Source organism: Erithacus rubecula (genome assembly GCF_903797595.1).
Source record: "Erithacus rubecula genome assembly, chromosome: 11".
Taxonomy (NCBI): domain Eukaryota; kingdom Metazoa; phylum Chordata; class Aves; order Passeriformes; family Muscicapidae; genus Erithacus; species Erithacus rubecula.
This window is the reverse complement of record NC_136663.1, coordinates 23,058,044-23,081,262: the sequence shown is the minus strand read 5'-3', so window position 1 is coordinate 23,081,262 and position 23,219 is coordinate 23,058,044. Positions and strand designations below refer to the sequence as shown.

At 47.8% G+C, this 23,219-nt stretch overlaps 1 protein-coding gene and 1 long non-coding RNA gene across 2 annotated transcripts in view; one reads left to right on the top strand and one right to left on the bottom strand.

Annotated features, from left to right (window-relative positions):
- ST6GAL1 (ST6 beta-galactoside alpha-2,6-sialyltransferase 1) overlaps nt 1-12,764 on the bottom strand; it is a 43,677-nt gene extending 30,913 nt beyond the window's left edge. The window contains exons 1-2 of the mRNA XM_079315415.1: nt 12,573-12,764; nt 2,212-2,319 (exon numbers count right to left, since the gene is read on the bottom strand). The gene's annotated coding sequence lies outside the window, so the exon portion shown is untranslated. The remainder of the gene's footprint in view (nt 1-2,211; nt 2,320-12,572) is intronic.
- The window catches only part of LOC306806575, a 222,926-nt gene that overhangs the window by 157,486 nt on the left and 42,221 nt on the right, over nt 1-23,219 (top strand). The gene's annotated exons all lie outside the window — the stretch shown is intronic.

Below are 23,219 nucleotides of genomic sequence, written 5' to 3'. Positions count from 1 at the left end.
ACAGGCCTGTGCACTAACAGCCAGTAATAATCACCAGACTGTGGGACCAGGAGGAGGAGGCAACACCCCCTCTGTCATTCAGCATCCCTCCCACTGGCAGCCCATGAAGACTCATGACTTATCTTTTTTCTATGAGTGAGGAATTATTGCTCCTTCCCACCTTACCAGCTACAGCATAGGCAATAGCCTGATAGATGTTTTGGCAGAGGAAAACATCCTGCTGTCTGTCTCTTGTAAAATAAATGGTATTTGTTTATTGCCTAATTGTTAATGCTGATTCATCCCAAAATTAGAAATCTTGCCACCACAACTCTTCCAGAATGCAATAAACAATGCCCTGATTGTCAGGTTAATCACAGTTAAATGGAAAATCATTAAAGCCTCTGCAGAGCAGAGCACCAGCCAGGAATGCTCCCAAGCCCCACAGCACAGAGCCAGCATGGCTGGGAGGGCACAGACACTGGCTGGGGAGCAGGGACACGAACAATGTCACCACTGCAGGGACAGCTGCACCCTCTGGTCACATCAGTCACACAAGAAGATGTGAGGAATAAAGAAGCCAGGATGGAGCAGGTCTATCAGACACAGGGGAACAGGATGAAACCCAGACAACATCTCAAGACAAGAAGTGGAATGAGACACTGCAGAGCTTCAGAGCAGGATTGGTCCATGAATACCACTAAGGCAGGGACTGGAAGATAGGCTGGGAACAAGCCTGCAGAGAAGCAATGGCAGGAACAAATACCTGCTCTTGGGCCACCAGCAGAGCCCATGGTTCCCCTGGTGTCAACCAGGCAACAAATTCTGTCTGCACAGCCTGCCCTCCCCACTGGTGCTCCATAGGGAGGACAACATCTCATTTGCACTGCCTGGCCATGATTCAAGCAGGATGAGCCTGTGTGGTGAACAGCCCAGCCCTCTCCTCTACCCATAAAACACACACAAAAAAGACCTAATCCTGCCCCTCATTTTGTCACAGTATACTTCTTCCACAGCAGAAACACTCACTGAATGAGATGAAATAACACTCTACATGGGTAGGTTTTTTCCAGCAATTTTTTTTTTTTAAGGTGTAGGAAATAAGGCACAAAAGCCAAATAAAGTCTCAGGAGGGGCAAACCAAAGTTGACAAAAAAAGTGATTCCTGCCTCGCTTCTTTTACAGCTGCTATGCAATCGAACAAAGCTTAAAATAAACTTCTCACATCCTTTGTTGCCAGACCCTTGCAGAAGGACAGACCCACGATCAGGTCTGCACATGGGCCAAGCTCTCGGCCACAGAACTCCATTTCTCAGACATCAGAAATTAAAAGGAGAGAATTCCTGGCAGCTCCCCAGAAGAGCACCCAGAACTGGCTGAGCACCCTGTGCGTGCCTCAGCTCCCCATTTACAGAGCTGCTTTCTTACCAACACACCATGAACTGCAGCTGCTCAGACTCTTATGAGCAGCACCACAGAGGAACCTATTGGACAACTTGTGTTTCTGACCTTGGGGCAGGGCTTAAGTGCACAAGTAAAGCACAACCTCAGAGCTGCAAGAAGGAAAATGAAAACCCCACGAAACAACCACAAATGCAGATTGATTATCCACAGTGAGCAAGGCAGCATCAGGCCAAGCAGCAGCTGTGGAACCAGGCAATCAGAACCTGCAACGCTCAGAGGTCAGATTTGGGCTGTATAACTTAAAAGCTGTCCTGCCTTCTGAGAGCCTGGCTTTGCAATTCCTTCTGTATTTCTAGAGAAAATATAGAAGTCCTTCCACTTTCATTAAAGAGCCACTCTTTTATTAAAGAAAATTCTAGGACAAGTCAAGGGCTACTGCAGACCACTGGCAATTCTGAATTCTTAATTCTGTGAGTTGGCAGCCTGTGCTTAAACAGAAGAATGATCATCTCAGAAGAACTGGCTCTGTGCAAATACTGCAACTTCAGCAGCACCACAGAAGAGCAAGAAACCCAACACTATCCCTTCTGAAGAAGAGAGGCTCAGGAACCAGGAACACAGAGCAGCAAAGGCACTGTCAGGGATCAGAGACTGATGTGATTACTACTGCTAGACCTCAACCTCTGCTACCCAGAACAGGGGTAAGAATGGAAAATCCAGTTACTGATTATTAAGCTGGCAACAGGCCTGGGGAAACAGACCAAATTATCAAGACATTATCAGGATACCCTGCTATTAGACTTTCTTCCCAGGAACAGAGACACTCACCTGTTGCAAGGCAAGCTGAAGTAGGACTTTGGCTCCCACACGTCTCCAGGATACAATGCAGCAACAGGGACACAGCTGATGCCTGGAAAGGCAGGCCTAGAACAGAGACTAGACAGAGCAAAAGGAATAAAATCAGTATTTATTGAAAGGATGCACCTTGGGCAGTACATGAGTCAGGCCAGGGCCACACCCAAGTCAAACCCAAGATGGATTCTGGTCACGAGTTTCACGCTTTTATCAGTTTTGGTTCAGCTACAATTGTCCAACCACAGCCCCAGGCTATGAAGTCTCAATCCTCTGGCTTGCCCCCTTTCCCTTGGCTGCTCTGCTTTTTGGGTACCAGTTGTCCTTGACTCTCTAGCTGGGAAGGGATTGTTTTGTCTAACTACCCCCTGAAGAGAACTTACTAACACCTAACATGAAGTTTCAGAGTTACACACCAAGGAGCAGAGAGTCTGAAAAATATAAAAGCTAAAACACAAGGCATCACAACTAACCCTCACAGCCAGTGCTCAAGCAGGAGCTACACAGTGGCCATGGAGAAAGAGGACCACTGCAAGTTATGGCTGATTCAACCTCTTACCAGCCACAGCCTCATCCCAACAATGCCCCAGCAGGATCCTTCTCCCACACCTACCAACTTTCTCACTGCTTTCCCCAGGTACTGCAGACCAAGATTTCCATTTCAAACCCATCTTGCTCAAGATTGGCTAACTTCCTTGATCCTCCTCCCTAAACCAGAGATAAAGAATCTCTCCAGTGAGCAATATAAAAATAGCTTTTCAAATATCTTCTCTCTAGGCCTTTTTTAAGGGGGTAGTTTTTGCAGCTCATCTGCTCTGAACCATTACACCTACTTTTTGACACAAAAACACAGCTAATAGCCTCCTGGTAGCTGGCTATAAAAATTTTCATTAGAACTACTGATAACACCAACAGCTAAATTCAGTTTTGTGAAAAATAGTAAGTGCAACTACAGAAAAGAGACAGAATGGATTTGGACATTTGGAGAGTGGGCAGGGGTTTTCACAGCAGTATTTTTGGGTTTGGATTTTTTTTCCCCCCAAGAGTTTGTTTTCATGAAACCTAAGAAAAAGAAAGCTGAGTATGTGGGAGGGCTAAAAGACGCTCAAGGACCAGAGAGACCAAAAGCTGTCTAAGAGATGGCTGCTTAGGAATCTGGCAGGGGGTGAAAGGGGCTAGAAGGAGCAATACTGGAGGGATGAGAAGATTTCTTGGAGCATATGGCTAGCCAGGAATTAGGCCAAAGAAAATGCTCTAAAACAACTTTGAGACTGTAAGACACAGCATTAAAATGTGTGGGGAGAAATCTCAGATGAGGAGAAGCAGGATATGATCACCTTCTCACCCAGCCTGAGTTTTTCACTTCAGAAAAGCAGCCAGTGATGCAAAAAGCAAGCTACAAATAGCCTGTGGTTACTGAAACCCTGGCAAGTGGGCTTAGAGCAGCCATGGCACCCACGCTCTCCAAAAGCCATCACACCATCCTGCAGTGCCCAGCACCAGCTGGACAAGAACAGCACAAGCGCTCGGGGGAATGTGGGGGGGCTGGCAACACGCTCACAGCTGCTCCCCCTCTCACTGGAGCCCTGCCGAGCCTTTTACCACACCCCACGTCTGCTTTCCTCCCAATTAGGGAGTTACAGCAACCAGGGGAAATCCACGTGGTAGAACGTGGGAAGGAAGAGCAGAGATCTTGTGACAGCAGCGCTGGTTCTGTGAGCTCAGCTCCCAACCCAGGGGGGCTCTGACACACCAGGCAAGCGGCGCTGACCGGCTGCAATACAGGATGTGGCCAGAAATGTGTATTCTGTCACCATCTGATGGAACTGGGTGGGACAGTGACCCTGATCTCCTGGCACTATCTGCTAATGGGCCATCTTTCAGATTAAGTCTTGTCTTTATCTTTTCCACAACCCATCCTCCCTCCAGGAAGATATCATCTGCTGCTGGGCCATTGAGTCCCACTGTGTGACTGATAAAATTACATCATCCCATGGGAGATGCTCCAGCCAGGGGAGGAGCCAAGCCTTTCCTATCCAGAGAAAAACTGAGATTTTGGACAGAAAGATACTTTCTTTCCACTGGATTCCAGAGGAAGACCAGAACTTTTCACATCATCCCTGGACCTTCAGAGGAAACTGCACCTTCTCCAGGAGCACTGCTCCAGCTGAACCACATCTGCCACTGCAGGAGGATGCAGCCACCACTGAATGGGGCTGCTGCCACCACCCTGACTGACTGACGGGTGTCAGCTTGGATTCTGACTCTGGAAGGGCTGGGATTGTTCTTTGTAATACTGCATTTCTATTTTAATTTTCCTAGTAAAGAACTGTTATTCCTAATTCCCATATCTTAAGAGGCCTAAGAGCCTCTTAATTTAAAAATTATTATTATAATTTAGAGGAAGGGGGTTTATAGTCTCCATGTCAAAGAGAAGCTCCTGTCTTAATTTGCAGACACCTGTCCTTCAAACCAGGACAGCTCTGACACATTGGACAAGCAGCTGTGACACAGCAGTGGTGACAGAGCCACCCCTCCCCTGCCCCAGCCACCCCACCGAGGTATTCCCCTCCTTGGATCCCACCCTGCATGTGCCAGGACACGACTGTCACACCTGGGAACACCTCACAGAGGTGAAGTGCTGGCAGCAGCAGGACAATGTTCAGGTGCACAGTTAAGCATTTGAAACACCACCTGCAGGGTTTGACTTGCTGTCCTCAGACAGTGTAAAATCTCAGCTCAGGCTGCAAAGGAATAGTGAGGGGGAAAAGGCGTTTCTGCAATACCTCAAATAAGTGAGGATCCCTGAGTGTTGTCTGATGAAGACAGACAGGAAAAATCAAGCCAAATAATTGCCAGGAATTAATTTTGAAAATATGAGTTAATATGCATTACTGACCTTGGTACACTCCCACATCTGTAGCCATGGTAAGCTTAAATTTCCTTCATTTCCATTCACTTCCAGCATGAACTAAACTAATTTTAATTAAGAGAGTCCAGGCTGAAACTTAACACAATTTCTGACATCAGATTTTCTAACCACTCCTTAATTAACCTTTCTGAATTTTTCTCCTTAGATTGCAAGCATATGATTATCTAATTAAACAATTCATCTATGAATTGATTTCCATGAATAAATAGCTACCCAGCTGCACTCCCTTAGTAACTAGGGAAGCTTCTTAACCTTTGAGCACGTAGTTCATCATCAAGAGATGGATATTTTCGAAAGTGATTTACAAGGGGGTAAGAAGTTTCCAAAACTGAATGTGGAATGGGAGAGGGGAGTTATATCACACTTGAAAATTAAAGACTGTTACCCCAGGTGCAGACTTTAGGGAGTTCACCTCAATTTTTTAAAACACACTTCTAACCACATTTGAAATTACTGAGCCACATCCACAGAACCTAAAATAATTGCCACTCCCCACCTACCCTATGTTACATAAGAGTATAACAGAAGACACAAGTAACTGCTCTGAAAATCAGCAGATTAATCAACAGAGAATTACATTGCATCTACTCAGTTCCCCCACTTTCTGCTCTGCTCAGACCCCTCTGGTAAAGCAGGCAGCCTGGCAGTGGTCCAAGCACACAGCACATGGAACCACTGCCCAACTCCAAGGCTCTATCACCTTTTCATACTAGTCAATCTACAGGTAGCTGTGTTCAAGATAGCTATTCTTTAAACAAACATTACATTAAATTTGAAGATCCTAAAATTGTCAGTGATCCCTCACTTTATCCCATTAACAAAGTCTGACTGACCCATCACACAAGGCATTCCAGCCATTGCCCTTCCTCTTCAGCTGGGGATTCCTGTGTCTCTAAAAAATCCCCTTTCATGCTGTCAGCAAAAGCAAAACTTATTTCTACCAATTCCATTTTTGCCTTTGGAAATCCCCCTGCCTCCAATAATAAAACACATCCTTGGGACTATTTCATCTCTGTTCCCAATTCCTTCACCCTGAATGCCATCCTTGTCCAACTGAAACCTGCCCCTGCAGCACTTGTTGGGAGGCAAGTCATAACACATCCCTCACTGGGGAGGAGGTTTCCCTCCACAATGGGCTCTATTCAGAAAGGTGCAAGGCAGCTCCCTAGGCAGCTACAGACTTCACAAAATAAATGTTATCAAGCTCTGGAAGGAATGTGTTAAGATACAACCAGTCACTCTTCAATGATCTTCCCAAGAAAGCAACACTCTCATGGACATAAGCATTTGTGAAAAGTGGATTTTGAGACTGCAAGAACAGCTGTTAATAAGAAATAAGCTTTATATTCACAGACACCATCATCTGGATGAGAGCAAAATCCATCCAGCACCTTCCACACTCTCATAAAGTATATAAAGTATTCATCAGACTTGCCAGTGAAATACCAGCCCAGAGGATCTAGAACACAACTTTTCCATCTTTGCTACATTTCTGCTAATGAACCTCACTTACAAAGTGTCCAACTCTCTGACAATTATTTACACTGAAGCTCTGCTGGAGAAGTACAAATATAAATTTACATAAAAATGTAAGCAACCCAAAAAATATAAAGTATCATAGAATCACCATAGAAGGTTTTGGGTTGGAAGAAACCTTAAAGATCATCTTGTTCCACCCCCTGCCATGGCAGGGACACCTTCCACTATTCCAGGCTGCTCCAAGCCCATCCAGCCTGGCCTGGGACACTGCCAGGGTAGCAGCAGCTTCTCTGGGAAATGTGTTCCAGGGCCTCCCCACCTTTACAGGGAAGAGATTCTTCTAATACCCAACCTAAACCTGCTCTCTGTCATTTCTCCTTGTCCTGTCCCCCTGGGCTCTTGTAAAAAGTCTCTCTCCACCTTTCCTGTAGCTCCCTGCAGGCACTGGAAGGCCACAGTGAGGTCACCCTGCAGCCTTCTCTTCTCCAGGCTGAACAGTCCCAATTCTCTCACCTTTCCTCACAGGAGAGGGGCTCCATCCCTCTAATAATCCTGGTGGCCTCTTCTGGACTTGCTCCAAGAGGCCAATGCCCTTACTGTGCTGGGGACCCCAGCTGGGGCCTCATGACACCAACAGAGAGATTTTATCCCAACAATTACAATCTTGTACATCTAAATTTCTAATTTCTTTAAGACCTCTTGCAAGCACAAAGAATGGCAGGACCACAGAATTAACACAGCGATCATCCATCCCTGGACCAAATCTTGACATTAGGAACAATTTAATTGTGAGGGGAAAAAGATAAAAACCAACCAAATAAATACCATGACCCCAACTTAGTTAACAAAGGATCACACTCAAATTTTCAGTCTTGCTAGACAGTGCAGCTCACAGCATAAAGACATCTTCTCTGGTAAGTTTTTTATTAATTTGAGATATAAACTAATTGTTTTTGGAATGCTCTGTGTCTTTGGAAGAGAGCAACTCATGCAACAGAGCTCTGCTTGCAGCCTTTCCTAAGGATTCTACCTTACAAACAAATTCAGAACTAAAAAGTCATTACTCTGATGTTGTACATTAAATGTTATTTCAAGGTTAAAGTGGGTCCTTGAGATTAGCAGGGGAAATCAGGACTGCAGATGTCTTCTAGTCCCAAGGACATCCATTTTAGAAAGCTGTCATTGCTGTACAACTGCCATGGCATTTTCTATTGTCATTCCATCCCAGTGAGGATCACACTCTCCCCACACACTTGGGACTCTGCTGACACACACAGGGTACTTGCAGAAAATTCAGTCAGCACAGTCAGGCTGACTGGAACCCATCTGATTTCCTAATCAGCAAACACTGTACTGCAAAGACACCCAGGGCAAGCTGCAATGCATATTAAAAAATTAATCACTGCTGTCAACAACTTTTATTTTTCTGCAAAATTTTACAGCTGAAAACCCAAATTGCTGCAGCCACTGTAAGCAGAATGGATGCAATATTTAGGAAGTGAGCAGCATTAGCTTGTTTCCAGTTTCCACCAGCCCCAGGAGTCCCAAGCAGAAGCTGGGCTCTGTGACAAACAAGCCCGCCAGTGCCCAGGGATCAGTGTGGGATGTACAGCCAGAGAAACTGGCATCCTGTGCTGGGTGCATTTGGGTTCTCCACTTCCTCAGCAGCACTGAGGTAGCAGGAGCAGCTTTGCTCAGCTCATCTTCAGGAGCTGCCAGTTCCCAGAGCTAACACACATCAGGAGCACAGAGAAACGTTAGCACAGTCTGGCACAGAGCTCCCTTCTGCCTGTACAGACAAACCATTCCCAGACAAAGGAGTCTGGGGCATTGGAGACAAGGGAGAAAAGCAGAGACCTCCCTGCACTTCAGCATCCTGATGTTAGAATATGAGATATTATGTGCAATGTTTTCAATCTCACAGACAGACCCTTTTATTTTAGTTATTTATAGAAAAAAAGAAACCACAAGATGCTGTGCTGCAGCTTCCTACACCAACCCGTTTGACAACGGAGGTTGTGGGAGCTTGTGAGCAACAGACCACAAGCAAAAGCTAAAACAAAACAAAACAAAAAAAAAGACTAAAAAAAAAAAATCCAGTGACTTGGTGGCAGAGCTCCTAATTTCAGAGGCACCCCAAGCCAAAAACCCCAGGAAGCTTCCAAATGCTGCAGAGGGACCAGCAAACCCAAGCTAGGCAAAGGCACTGCTGTGACTAAAAACTACAGGGCAGACCTCCTCTGTTCTGGTTTCACAGAAGAACTCCTGAACACCCACACACCCAAGTGATGTTCCATACACAAGATCTGCATGTGAACATGCTGCTGTACACACACTCCACTACCACGGTCCATGCTAACACACAGCAGTACCTGCATTTCTCATTGCTTCCAGCATCCCTCAAACCAAAGAATCTGTCCTTCAGAGCTGGATCATAATGACAGGTAGGAATGGGCTTAAGTGCTGCCTTAAATCAGCCAAGTCACTGCTTTGCAGACACAGTGCTGGACTCTCCTTTTGATCATCATTCGCACCGTCGCTCTGGGAATCAGTAGGAAAACTCATCTGCAAGTGGAACAGGCAGATGTGCACGCACATTCAGTGCCATCAGTGACCCACAGGGAGGGATTTTACAGAAGCTCAGAGGCTGAGCTGCAGCACACTTTCAGAAAGGCAATAAACCTTCATTGTTACCTACAAGCAAGTGCTCAAACATGTAAGTTTTTCCAAGGTTTTTAATCTCACAAGTGATTAGAGGAACTGGTAACAACTATCCCTGCTGGCTCAACATCTAAGAGCACTTTATACAGAAATCATCTCATTTCATCTTCTAGTTTTTCCATCAGCACAATTATAATTAAAAGAACATTCAAAGGAACCACTTGTATTTCACACTTCAGTGACAGGTTACCCAGTCAAGCAGCACAGACTTCAAGCACATCTGAAGCCACCAGGAATGTTCTTCAAACACAAACATGTCCAGCCACTGGGCCGCCTTAGAAGCAAAGCCTGTCCTTGGTGAAGCAGTTACAGTGAGAGCTGTAATATGTAGGTCAGCTATGGCTAAGACAAAGTATGAGATTGATTCATAATGCTCTCTGATTGCTAATCCTGTGCAACATTGTGATTTACATCACTCTTCCAAAATCTAAGGGCTATGAGAAAAGGTCTGGATACTTTGTTAAAGATCATCAAAACAATTCTGTCAGACCTTTTACAGTGATCTTTATGAACGTTGAGTAGAGAACAGGAAAATGACATTTTCACTGGCAGTTGTGCACACCACTGAACCTCTCCTGGAAAGGGACAAGGATCACAACTGCAGCATCATTTCTGCCCTTCCAAAGACTGCCAATGCAACAGAGGAAGGGTGTGAGGAGAAGCACTGACAGTCAAAGAACTTGAGTTCAATCACCTCCTGCACATCAGTCAGCCTGAGAGCAAAGGGCAGCCCAGCCTGATCCATTCCCATTCCTGGTTCCTCCAGCTGGAGCAGGGCAGGAGCTGGGTGAGGCTGTGCTGCCCAGGTGTGGTTTGGGGGATCTGTGTGGGTACTGGAGACACACCCCTCAGCACAGGGCTGCCCTCCAGCAGAGCCACAGGGACACAAACTCTGAATGGACAGCAATCTGCTCCTGCAGCAGCTTCTTTGCACCACTGTCTCAAGGACAGTAAAGATACAGAACATTACTGCATCTGCTCTGCCCTTCGTTAGGCCACCCCTGCCCACCCCATACTGGCACCTCTAATTCCTCTCATGGATTCCCAGCTCCTGCAGGAGATGACTCTGCCAGCAGCCACTGCAAAACAAGGTTGAAGTACTCACCAGTTTTGTCCCTAGAAAACTAGGTCTCTATGAACAATGATACACCTGCATTTTCACTCTTTGGTTTTAACTGAGCTGCAGAGCACACAAACAGCAGCCACCAGTGCAGGCAGCCTGCTCAAAGCCCCATCAACAGATATTTTTGTGTTCAGGAATTAAGTAGATATGATCAGATATTCCTCTTTTCTGAAACCCAGCCCCACACTTGCTGCCAGCAGAGACACAAACGCACCCAGCTGAGCACTGCAGCTCCAGTGATAATGTGGCCAGCTCCATTTTCAGGCCATGTACCACTTTTGCCAGAGGCACACATTTCAGCAGAGGACCCCACCATGTTCCTACTAAACCCAAAAAACACAGCTCCTTCCACCATGTTTAGGTAAGCTAAGAGAAGCAACCATTAAATGAGAGAAGAAAAGCAGTGGACAGATTTATCTGGAGCCAAGCTGAAGCCTTGCACAGCTGTCCTGTCCCCAACACCAACAGGACACACACCTTGGCACTACAGAGCTGCTCATCCCTGCAGCATCATCACCAAACCAATTTATTTGTTGAACCAGAGGAAAACAGATGATTTGCCTTGACTCAGCAGCTGCATCACCTCCAGAGCAGTGCTCCATGCCCAGGTGAGGCCATCAGCTGCCCAGAGCAGACCCGGCCATGGGCTGCCTGCCCCCACACTGGCTCACTGCAACCCCCAGGCCCTCACCCTCCCACATCAAGAACTGCAGCTAACAGGAAAAGTCTGCCTCATTAGGCACTCCTGGCCTCTGTCCCAGGGGCCTTTTGGAAAGACTTTTCCTGTTAATATTCTTCCTCCTAGGGAAGATTCAGTATCACTGGTATCTATAGAAGCACCTTCTAAACCTTCCCTTGCACAGTGGTCCAGGGACTAGGATGAAACACAAGGGATGAATGTCTGCATTTTGTTCTGGACACCAGGAGATGAGGAGAACTTCCCAAAACACACAACCAAGGTCAGTAGAACACTCAGCTTTTGCAGCAAAAGCCAAGGACAAAGCTGCCCCTTTCCCCCTCAGTGACACACCTTCTGTACACTTACCCCATTCTATTGGGGTCTCCTCCACTGACTCCCCTCTGAGAGCAGGAGGATGATGCAGCCTTGCATCACAGCACTCCCACCTATTTAAACTTATCCCAGCTCAGAAAAAGTATTCCAGATTAGCTACCAGTCTTTAGGCAAGTGCAGCCCTGTGAGCGTGCCACTAAAGGAGGAGTCACACAGAGAGAGTTAGACTCATTCCTCACACATTAATAGGCAGCTCTGGTTTCTCACTCCCTCACAGCCAAGAAAATCTCCTGCTACATCCAGCTGCTCTGCCATGGCACCTTTCCCCTTGCAGATATTTCTGTTTTGACACTGTCAGTGATTAGATCCAGTTGCAGCAAGCAGATATGGAAACAGCACAAAGCAGCAGCAATTCCCAATCCTTCACCCCCGGTCACCACCCACTGCCCCGATTTACCGGGGACTCATAATGCAGGAGCAGAGATTCGCCCTGGAAGACGAGTACAAAAACCACGCTACACATTATTTATTCTCTCTGCAGCCTGACCTGCTGTGCGCTAGTAGAGACGAATGCAGCTACTTCTAAAATCACTCACAGGGCAAATCCCGTGCTAGGACTGGCGGTCCCTGCGGGCGAGGGTGACACGAACCGGGGGCAGCAGGGGCCGGGGGCTGCCGCACCCCTGCCCATCCTCTCTCCCCGTGCCCGGGTTCCGCAGCCACCGCCGCCTTCAGCGCTGCCCAAACCGCGGGAGAGCGGCAGGAGCAGGGGACGGGCAGCCGCCATACACATCTGCCGTGCTCAGAAGTTTATACTGACGGGGTTGTAAGCGTGAACAGTAAGAATTAACAGAAGTTCCGCCGTAGCGGAGGTGGTCCGCCCCGCGCTGCCCACAGGAGCCCCCCTCACAAGCCAGAGCACCCCTCATGGCCGGAGCCCCCCTCACGGCCAGGGCACGGCGCTCCCAGTTCTCCCGCCGCACCTGCGGCCCGCGCGGCCCCTCAGCGCTCGCCCACCCTCGGTGCCTCCCTCCCCGCCAGCCCGGCCCCGCTGCCCCTCGCCCACTCACCGACCCTCGGCCGCTCGCCGCCGGCCCCGCCTCGCCGGCCCTCCGCCGGCCCCTCACTCCCGGCCGCCGCCCGCCTTTGTTGCCGCCGCGGCCGAGGCGTTTAAGGCGCTGAGGCGAGGGGAGGCGGGGGCCGCGGCTGAGGCGGGGGAGGCGCCGCCGCCAGCCCGGCCGCCTCGGCGGGCACGGGGCATCCTCCTCGCCATCCCCCGCCCCTCGGCACCGCCGCGGGGAGGAGCGGCGGCAGCCCGCGGCACGGCCCGGTGCTCCTCGGCCGGGGAGCGGGGTGACAGCGGGCTGGGAGCGAGGGGCTCGCTCGGTGCCGCGCAGCCCGGGACAGAGCGCCCCGCAGCCGGCAGCGGCCCCGGTGGGAGCCCAGCGCCTGCCCTGCCCGCCCGCCTCGGGGCTCCGTGTGGGAAGGCTCCGTAAAGCGATCGTGCCCCGTTAGGAACACGGGCAGAGCCCCGCGCTGGCAGGGCTGATCCAACTCCATCACTACGGGCTCATTGCGAATACACGCCGCAGATACATCAATAGTTCATTAGTGAGCCCAGACAGCTTTCCCCAGCCCAATTTCAGCGCTGCCCAGGCAGAGCCCTCCGGGACACGGCTGCTTCAGAGCACCCCTTGCACCCCCAGCATGGGAAAGGGGACACATGGCTATTGCCTGCCTGCGGCTGGCTACAGCCCTCAACTACCTTTGGCCTCTTCTTTCAAACAAAAGCACGAGCAGGGATCAGCGTGTGCAATACATTTTGCCAAGCTACACAGTAATCAGGGTCCAGACAAGGCAACGTGATTATTGTGATCGTAAAAGCTCAAACTCTGAGCCTTGGCCATGCAAGCCAGAACAAAGGCTACAGCCTTCAACTACTTTCGCCTTCTTTTCTGTCAAACAAAAGCATGAGCAGTGTGCAATACAGTTTGCCAAGCTATGTAGTAATTAGGCAAGGCAACCTGATTATTGTGATCATAAAAGCTCCTACTCTGAGCCCTGGCCATGCAAGCTGGAACAAATGCCCTGCTTAAATCAGTGCCAGTCCCCATTGGGGCTGCAGGACATGGTACCACCGTGCCTATCCCGGCTGCTGTGCTTCCAGTGCTACCTGGAAAGAGCAAGCAAACCGTTTCTGGGGCTCAGACCTGTTTTTCCCAACTTGAAAGGAGTCAGCATCTGATGTGGAGTTATATTTTACAAGTTTGTGTCCAAAATCAGCATCTCACTGTGCTTTACTTCCACCTTGGCTGCAGACGATGCTCCCTCTCACAATGGACCTCTCTGCTCTGACTGGATGGAGCAAGGTCTTCACAAGGGCTTTCCAACATCACAGTGGCAAAGATACACAATAAACACTACAAAATAAAAGTACGGTTGTAAAATAAAAATACAAAATTATTATGAAAGAAACCCTCAGAAAATAAGTAGCCCACAGAGCTGTTGCAGCATTCAGGTTCACTCTGCAACCCTGTGCACTCTCCAGGTACTCCCATTACAGCTGGTCCCAGTCTGAGCCAGGTGCTGGAGGGAGAGCTGGCAGGGGAGAATTGTGGCTTTCATGTCTCCTGGTGCCTCTCCCCGGCTGCAAAGGGGCTGGATGGGAGCAGCTCCTGGGAGAATCAGGGAGGCAGAGCCTGCTTGCCTGGACAAGGTGCAGGACTGGTGTCTTGGGTGGGTTACACAGCTCATGCCCTTCAGAGCCCTTGGCTGAGAGTGCTGCTCTTGGGGCATGAGCACTGAAGCTGGGGTTTCACAGCAGGCAGACACTTTCCTGGACAGGCAAAGTGGTTTAGGACACTTCCTGGCTTTTAAAAGCTGGTTAAGCCTTACATATGTGCTAAACCTGAAGGCAGATGAGTTCCTGTGGCTCTCTTGAGTAGGGACATAAGTGAGATGGGCAACTGGCCAGCCCACACTTACCACTAATTGAGGTATGTTTATGTGGATGTTTGCTCAGAAAGGTCTTACCCTGGGCTGAGATCCTTCACTCAGCATCTTCTCAGTTCTTTTGTACTCAGACCGTGTGGAGGTAAGTTCCTGCTGTCAGTGCACGGAGCTGCACAAAAGCCCCTGCCCTCTGTGTCAGGGCTGCTGGTCAGGAACACATGGGGCTTGCATTTTGCCTCTTCCTCTACCCACTCCCTTCTCACAGATGTCCCCTTCCCACCACTCCTTGGCTCCATCTCAGATTCCCCTTGTGCTGTGCTGCTTGCAGAAAGAAGCATAATTTTACAATTTCACCTGCCTGGGTAGTACTGAAATTGCCAATCCACTGTACACTTCCCCAAAACACACACACACAGACTGCTCATCCCTCCCTTCTTGCTGTAATGAGGTTTCAGACCATGAGAATACCTGAACAGGGACCACCCATGGTGGATAAAACCCTTCCCTAGCTTTGGAAACCCTTACAAGTTCTGGAGATAACTGAAAGCACTGTGCTGGAGCCCAGGAGCTCTGGGGGTGAACCTCACCCACTCACCTTGCCATGCCCCCGGGCAAGCAGCAGCAGGAGACCACAGGGTGGGTGAGGGAGAGCATCCGGATTCCAGAGGGCTGTGCTGAGCTGTGCTGTTTTTTTCAGGCTCATGACTCCTACCTTCCAGCAGAGCTTCTTCCTGGAGAACAAAGCTGGCATCAGCATCTTCATTCAAGTAATTTTTTCCTATGCTGCAGAACAAGCAAGGGAAAAGCGTTGGGAGTTGCAGTCCCCCCTCTTGATTTGTCACTCTAAAGAGTCTGAAGAACAGCTTATAAACGTGGCTCTTGTCCAAGCATGCTCCTGTCCTGTCCCAGACCAGTTCAGGGATTCCTGTACCACCTTCAGCATCAGCAGCTGCTGCTGCGTGTCCCAGCACTACTGATTTTCTGGGGGATGTGTGTGTGACCTCACTCTTGACTGAATCAGTGGGGAAGGGGCACACTTACCTGTGCAGTGCTAGAAATGTGACAGAGCAGCACTCAGCTGCCCAGTGAAGTGATTAATATCTATGTTCTGTGCCTACTAATATTAGAAGTTTGAGAAAAACAGATAATGCTTTTACGGGGCTTTTAAACAGAATCTCGCTCAAAGGCTCCTTCCTTTACTGAGAGGCCTGTAAAGGTGGGTTTGAGTGGCTTTTACATGAAAAAATATTCTGCCACATCTTCAATTTCTTAGCTCTTTGATTGAAGCTCTAATAGCTTTATGATAAAAAGTTGCCACCTCCTCTATTGCCTGACCTGACTGTCCTTAAACCACAGGGAAACCACACAGGCTGGGCAGAGCAGTCCGCAGGGAAATCCCACCATGCTGGGGATGTGCATGAATAACTTCACCCTGTGCAATGGCAGAAATTCTCTCCAGAAGCTTCTGGCTTCTGCACAGTGAAACCAGCCGACAAAAAATACTGAAATTAATCTTAACACCCCACATTGTCCTTGCTGCCAAAACCTGCATTCTTGACAGAAGTTTGTCTAACCTGGTCTTAAAAATATTTATTGGTGGAGATATGCCAACCTGTATATTTTCCAGTCCTTATTTATCCTGCAGTTGGAAAGTTTCTCTCAATGTCTTTTCAAAAATATTATTGTAATTTTCCCCTAATCCCAGTGGGAGACCTTACAGCCTTACTCTGTGGTTGTCTTTTGTACTCTTAAAGGCTTACCTTGTCTCCCTAGTCCTCCTTCTTCTGAATTAACTGATCCCAGTTCATTCCTCCTGTCCTCACAGGTCATGTTTCCAAGTCCTCCACTCTTCCTTGCTGCCCATCTCTGGCTCTTCCCCAGTCAAGCTTTGCCTTTTCCCATCTGCCCTGAAGGCTGCCCTGCCCTGAGCAGAGGGAAAGGGTTGCACGGTGTGCACAGGTGCATTCCTGTCTGTATTCTTCCTTTCATTTATTCTTCTCACAGTGGGAATGTCCTTAGAGGTTCATGTTCAGCCTGGCCAAGGACTTTTTTGTAAGATCAGTGCCCTCCAACCCCTGGCCAGGCTCTCCAGGCAGCAGCAGCAGCAGCCAGACCCCTCCTCAGAGAGGGATGTTGAGCAGAGAGGAGCACTATGCCACTTAACCTTCTTGCCCCCAGCACATGCTTTTCATCCTGGCCTCTTTAGGATCCTTGGATTCTTGCACAGGCAGGATGAGTATTGTTCCCTGAATTCCCATGGGTGCAGTTTAAAGGCAAAAGTGAAGAAAACAAGAGTTAGACGGTGGTGTTTCATCCCTTGGCCTGCTCCAGCCTCCTGGGTCTGAGCAAGTCCACAGAGCCCATGATTCATTATGCCTGTGTTGTATTTATCTCTTCAGTTGGGACGTTGCTATTCAATAAAAATATGACACATTTAGCTGTGGCAGAAACAGCACACCCCAGGCAGCAGGAACAAGGAGAAGGGAGGATGTATAATCCATGCTGGCACACACACAGCACATACACACAGCAACAATTAGGCAGGTTCAGTTGTCTCAGATCTCATTTGCAGACATTACAAATGCAAGTCTACACACAGTCCGAGTGAAAGAGGCAGATCCCATCTTTTTGGTTGGAAAATTCTGTGTCACTGAGTTGCCTCCCATGGAAGAAAGCAGTAGCTCGCTCTGAGCTGCGATCCTGCCTGCAAATAAACGGGTCAGCACAAATCCAGCAGCCTGTGGGCCATGGTTTCTTCTCCAATTCCAGCAGCACAAGCACAGAGCTTAGGATGGCACAGCAGTCTATCATCCCTTCATCTCTCAGAGGAGGGAGAGATGCTGAGCTGGGATGTGGCTCACCAGGGGTACCCTGTGCTCAGCTCACTGTCAGGGCAGCCCAGCTTTGCCTCTGTGCACAGCAGCGGGGTCAGGGCAGGGAGAAAAGTGTGAGGTTAAGTACACAGCACACATTAAATACAGCAGTCACTCTTTGCTCTGCCCAGGCACTGCATTTACCAGGCCCTGGCAGGGGGCTGGATCCTTTTTACAGTCCAAGCCTGGCAGGGAGTTGGAATCTTTGCAGAATGAGTGAAACACGGTGTGGCAGGTCACGGCAGCTGGGGCTTTCTCAGATGTGGTTTTTGGTCATGGGGACTGAGCACACTGCTCCTCTGCCTCCAGGGCCCCATGCCATGCTCTGGGCACAGCACAACCCCATGTAGGCTGTTCTATAACCTCCCAGGCTGTGATGATTATTTTGTAGCAGTGGGGCAGAACAGCAAATGCACAGACAGGTAACCCAGCCCCACTCACCTCCCACCTCCTCCCACGCTGGCACTGGAGGAAGTTGTTCTGAAGCCAGATCATGATGCACAACAACATGCCAATGAGAGAATTCACAGCACTCCCTTTGCTGTTATATTCCAGCCAAGCTAAAAATAAACTGTAGGTAGAATTTTCTTTGTTTTCTTCACATGGTAGAGAAGATTGGAGTCTGAAGAATGAAAACCTAGAATGATTCCTACAGCCAGCATCCGTGACTATGTACATTGCTAATGTCTTCAGCTCTTTGAGACTATAAAGTGGGGAAGAAAATGGCACTGAGAGTTCTTTAGGTAAGAGAAGAACACATATACTTTTAAGCTTAGCAGAATCAGATTACCAGTGACGTTTTTCCCCTCACCCCTGCACATTATCTTGATCACAGTTAGCAAAAAATAAAAGGAGGGCAGCATGTTAGCCTTTCTACAAAGAAAATAAGGAAATCCTTTTCTGCAGATCACAGAGGTTACACAACATCAGTGGGGGGAACTTGAGGCCCTTGCTATTGCCACAGAACCTGCTGTCCTCCAAAGACCAATCTGTAGACTGGTTAAGTTCAAAATGTAACACAAACATCTTTAAATTAGTGCCTGAATATCTAAGGCAGTGTCCTAATTCTGGAAGAAAGTCCAGTGTCACCTACCCTGTGAGACATAACCTACTAAGACAGCAGCAGGAGGCAGCTGGGATTTCCCAGGGGAAGCTGTTACAGGCAGGGAGGGATGGGGAGTACTGGGAGTTTTTCACTAACTCATTTCCTGGAGGTAAGGCTGCTGCAGCCCCATCAGTGCTCTGGAGGAGGAAGAGAGATCTTCCTTGGAGCACAGCCAACAGTCTGGGAGGTCGAGAGATGAGCAAGAGAAATTTCCCTGGACAAGAACAGACTTTCCCAGCCCAGGCTCTTGGGCAAGAGGAGCCCTTGTGCAGAGTCTTGTTCCTTTCTCCTGTTTTTTCAGGCTGGCAGAAGAGTGCAGTTGACTGCAGCCAGCCCGTGGTCAATGCTCATTCCTGGGGGTCAGCAGAGGCCAGTGCCCATCCTTGAAAGATTTCCTGCCTGCAGAAGAGCTGTCCTTTCCTCTGCAGATGCAGGGTGCAGCTGTCACAGCCAAGACACAACCATCAGCTGTCTCCAGTCAGACTTTAGTTAAAGACAGTCCCAAAATTTTGCTTACCTTGTGGTAATCCAGACTTTAGATAGCTCTGGATTATCCCCCTTGCTCAGCTCTGAGAGTGGCAGTTCACTTCTCCAAAGTCAGCCCACATCTGCCTGATTTTGAAGAGCTTCCACAGGCTCTGGTCTCTCACTCTCTGGGGTCTCTGAAGTGTTTGGGTTTGTGTTTTGGCACTTTAATTTTTTTGGGGGTGGGGAAAGGAGTGACTAGGGAGGCCACTGCCTTCCCCATGAATGTGAACTGCACGGTCCTGAAACAGTAACACACCAAACCCCTCTCCTCTCCTTCCCTCTCCTCTCTCTACTGTAAATCATCACAGGTCAATGATAAAAGCACATCTGACATGGTCACAGTGCCCTGAAGTCGTGCAGGGTCTTTCTTTTGTGGTCCAGAGGAATATTCTGAGCCAGAAGTTGCTTTTACAGGAGTATTAAAATTTTGTCCCCTGTGAAATCCACATGGCTCAAAAGTCCAGTGAGCTTGGTCTGGGGCTGGCTGAGTCATCCTATTTGATTGTCAGTCTATAGTAATCAGACTGTGCACAACAAACCATTTCATTACAAGGCAGTCCAGAATCAGACCCTGAAAAAAAGATTTCATCCTCTCTGGTCAGCACCTGTCATTAGTGGTAACAGAACATTTTAACGAAAACCAAAAACTCTGACATGAAAACCACTCAATTCAAAGCGCTTTTATTGATGGAATTTAATACAAATATTTTTCTTACATTTGTTAGGGAAAAAACTGCCACCCAAAACAATCAGCAAAAGGTTAGTTAATTGGAAAAATAAATTCAAGAAAACATTTAAAATTAGTTCTCATCAGGGCATCCAACTCCTCAGAATCCTGGAGAGATGCAACATCTCCTACAGAGAAGTTCCAGCCCAGCCCAGAATTCAGAAACAACATATCCCTATTTCATACCCTATCTGTTTGTGTGGAGCTGCAGAATTAGGAGTTTATCTGAGCTGAGTTCAGCACAGCAAGCCCAGTAAACCTTTACAAATGCATCAAACTCAGCACACACTGAACAGGGAAAAGTGGCCTGGGCAGAAACTCCCCTTGCCAGTGTCCTCTGGGCAGTGGAGTGATTTTATACCCATCCTGTGATCCCAGCAGAGACAGGGCTGGGACAGAGATTTTGGACTGTGTCACCTCTCACAGTTCTGCCTGTCCCTGCAAAGAGAGGAGTGCTGGGGGTCTTGCACAGGCTCCATCCATGCTTTGTGCAGGGTGTTCTCCTCTGGCTGATGGAGCTGTCTGACTCACCACAGCAGGGCTCCAATTAAAGCAAAATTTAAGAAATTATTGCTTACCTTCCTTTTTACTGAACTCATGATGAGCCAGCTCACATCCAAATACACGTCATTCCTGCCTGCTTCTACAAACTATATTACCCCTTTTTTCCTGTAAATCCAGAACTGTGCTTTGAATTAATGGGAGTGTGACATTTCTTCCTGCAGTAATCAGTTAGCTGATGTTGAGCAATCCTGTGCTGGAAAGGGTATGGCTTTCCACCACCCCTGGCAGGGAGGCAGCAGGATATTTTTGCCATGTGTCACTCACATTAAAAGTTCACAATTTCCCCTTGGTTCTTCTGGGTACAGTTCTACCATCATACATGTACCTGCATCCTTAATACACTCTACACCTTCAGATGCTGAACTCATCATCCTGAGGTATGCAAAATAAATAACTGCCCTTTCTAGTCACAAATGTGAGAGTTCAGGGATAGATTTTAAAGCCCTTATCTTGTTGAACCACACTCCTGTGGGCAAGAAGCTCCACCCCATAGCCCCAGCAAGATGTTGCTTAACAAAACAATATGAAGATTCTGCATTTTTAAGATTTCAAGATAACTGTCTGGGGTAGTGAGGGGTATTTGGTCTCTCATTTTGTGACTGTTCATTGAAATTCAAGTGTACCTCCTCTGAATTCTGGATCCTGCTATTCAGGGAATTTTAAGATCAACAAATAAAATAATTTCATGCTCAGTCTTGCTGTTGGTTTCCTCAAGAAGTGCAAGAGGAGGTTATTGTAAGGGTCCCATAAATGCTGATTACAGCATGTCCTATGCCCATGCTTTGAATCCTTCTTTGAGAAAAGACAATAGGGGAGGCAAGGTATCCAACAGGATGCAGCTATCTGGTGTGCTGACTTTTTAAACTATGTCCAAAATAGGCCTAAAAAGAGCTCACACAGCACCTACTTCAGCAGTGCCTGAAAAAGCACTTTCCAGGAATGACAATGCTTGTGAAGCTTGGTTGCATCACAGCAAAATTTACTCCAAATGAGCCCTGATGGGACAAACTGGGGACTGGGATCATGCTCACCCTGAGCCCCACAGCTTCATGATTTAATAAAATATCTAGAGTTTCTTCTACTATAAGCATAGCATGGAGGTTAGATGTCAGGAAAGCTTGTCCGTCCATTACTATAATTTAACATCAAGATACAGTTTTTTGGGAATGATTTCCAAAATACTCTCAGGATAAAAGTCTGTCACTGCTCCAGTGCCTGGCCACTACATGAATCCTTTGTATCAGACCACTCCATGGTCACTGCCACTGGTATGACAAGGGTAATTAAAGTTTTCTGTCTTTAAAACTCACAGCATGCACGCTTGTTTTAGAGAAATTGCTACTCTTCACCGTGCTCCTGATGGACTCACCCAGCAGCACACATATAGGCTGTTTCTCAGTAAAAAAAAAAAAAAAAAAAAAAAAAAAAAAAAGGGAAAGAGATGGTGCATAAACAAAATAAAAAAGCAGCACATCCAGATAGACTTTTAGCCCTGATGTTGGAAATGTGGCTCCACTCATGCCATGCATACGGTGCAGGGCAGACCCAGCATTTCCTTGGCAACTTTAGCAGCATAACTTGTCAAAGTTGATGCCTTAAATTTTAGCTTTCCTATTTTCCAGATTCTGCACTGCATTAGTGTGTAACTCTGAACTTCATATAAAGTGTTGGCAAGTTCTCCTCACAAAACAATCCTTTTCCAGCCCCAGAACCAAGGACACTGCTGCAGCTTCAGCCCAAAAAGTGCAAACAGTGAATTGAGGAGAGAATCTGGGAGGATGGGACTGCAGCACCTGAGCTGGAATTGGACAATGAACCCCAATATGGAAAAGGACCAAAACTTATAAAAGTGTGAAAACTCCTGACCCAGGGTCCATCTTGGGTGGAGCCAGGGCTGGGCTCTTGCACTGCCCAAGGTGAATCCTTTGAAAGCCTTTTAAATAAATACCTACTTTATTGCTTTAACACTGTCAAGCCTCGGTTCCAGGGAGGCTCTCAAGGCATCAAAGTAAGTGAAATAAAATATTTGAACTCTAGGTTATACTGGTTACACCTATGGGCCAGGATCCAACAAAACCTTCCCACCATCCTGCAAAGTGCAGGCTTTGATTGCCAGGCTACCTGTGCCTTGGTCCTGCCACATCCTTTGTGCTTCTGGGCACCAGGAGGGGCTGCTCCCTGTGCTGGTATAGGATTCAAGGGTCAGAGGAGAGCTCTGGCTGCAGGGCTTGCTGTGGAACACTGCTGATGGCAAACCCTGCCCTGCAGGATGCCCAAAGCCCTTATGGTAGTGCACAGTATCCCTGAAAGCACCAGAGTCACCCTGGGCACCTCCAGCCCACTGGGAAGCATGCAGCTGAGGCAAGAGAGAAGTGATGTTTATACTGCTGAAGGAAAACACATGCAGGATTCTTCTCTGACCTTGAGATCCCAGATAAATAAGGAGTAAGGGCAAATAAAGATGTCACCGGTTGATAAGGCATGTACAGGAATTTCAGACAGTGATTTATGCTGACTGGTACATTGTTGCTGTAAGGCTAGGAAGCAGCAAAGAACACAGTAACAAAACTATTTCCAGGTAGAAAGAAAGAGTGATTTATTGAAAAACTATGGTGTATATATATAGAATAGATTGGGAAAAACAAACATGCTTTTTGCAAAATATAACAAGATACTCACACGATTTGGTGGTTAACACCAGATGTTTCTTTGTGTTTTCTTTTTTTTCCCCCCCTTGTTTTATCTCTGAGAAAGATCCCCAGCCTGGAGCTGAGAAAATCAACAGCCTGGGAAAAAGCCAGGTTAGGTTTCTCCACGAGCCTTCAGCAGTGTCCACAGTACATTTAACTGCAAAACTACAGTCACAAGCAAAACACTTGGGAGGCAGCACTCCTTCCTATTAAGGCCACCCCACCCATGCCATTTGCTCTGGTTTGCTGTAGAAGTGTTGAAGTGAAGGTGTGGGGGT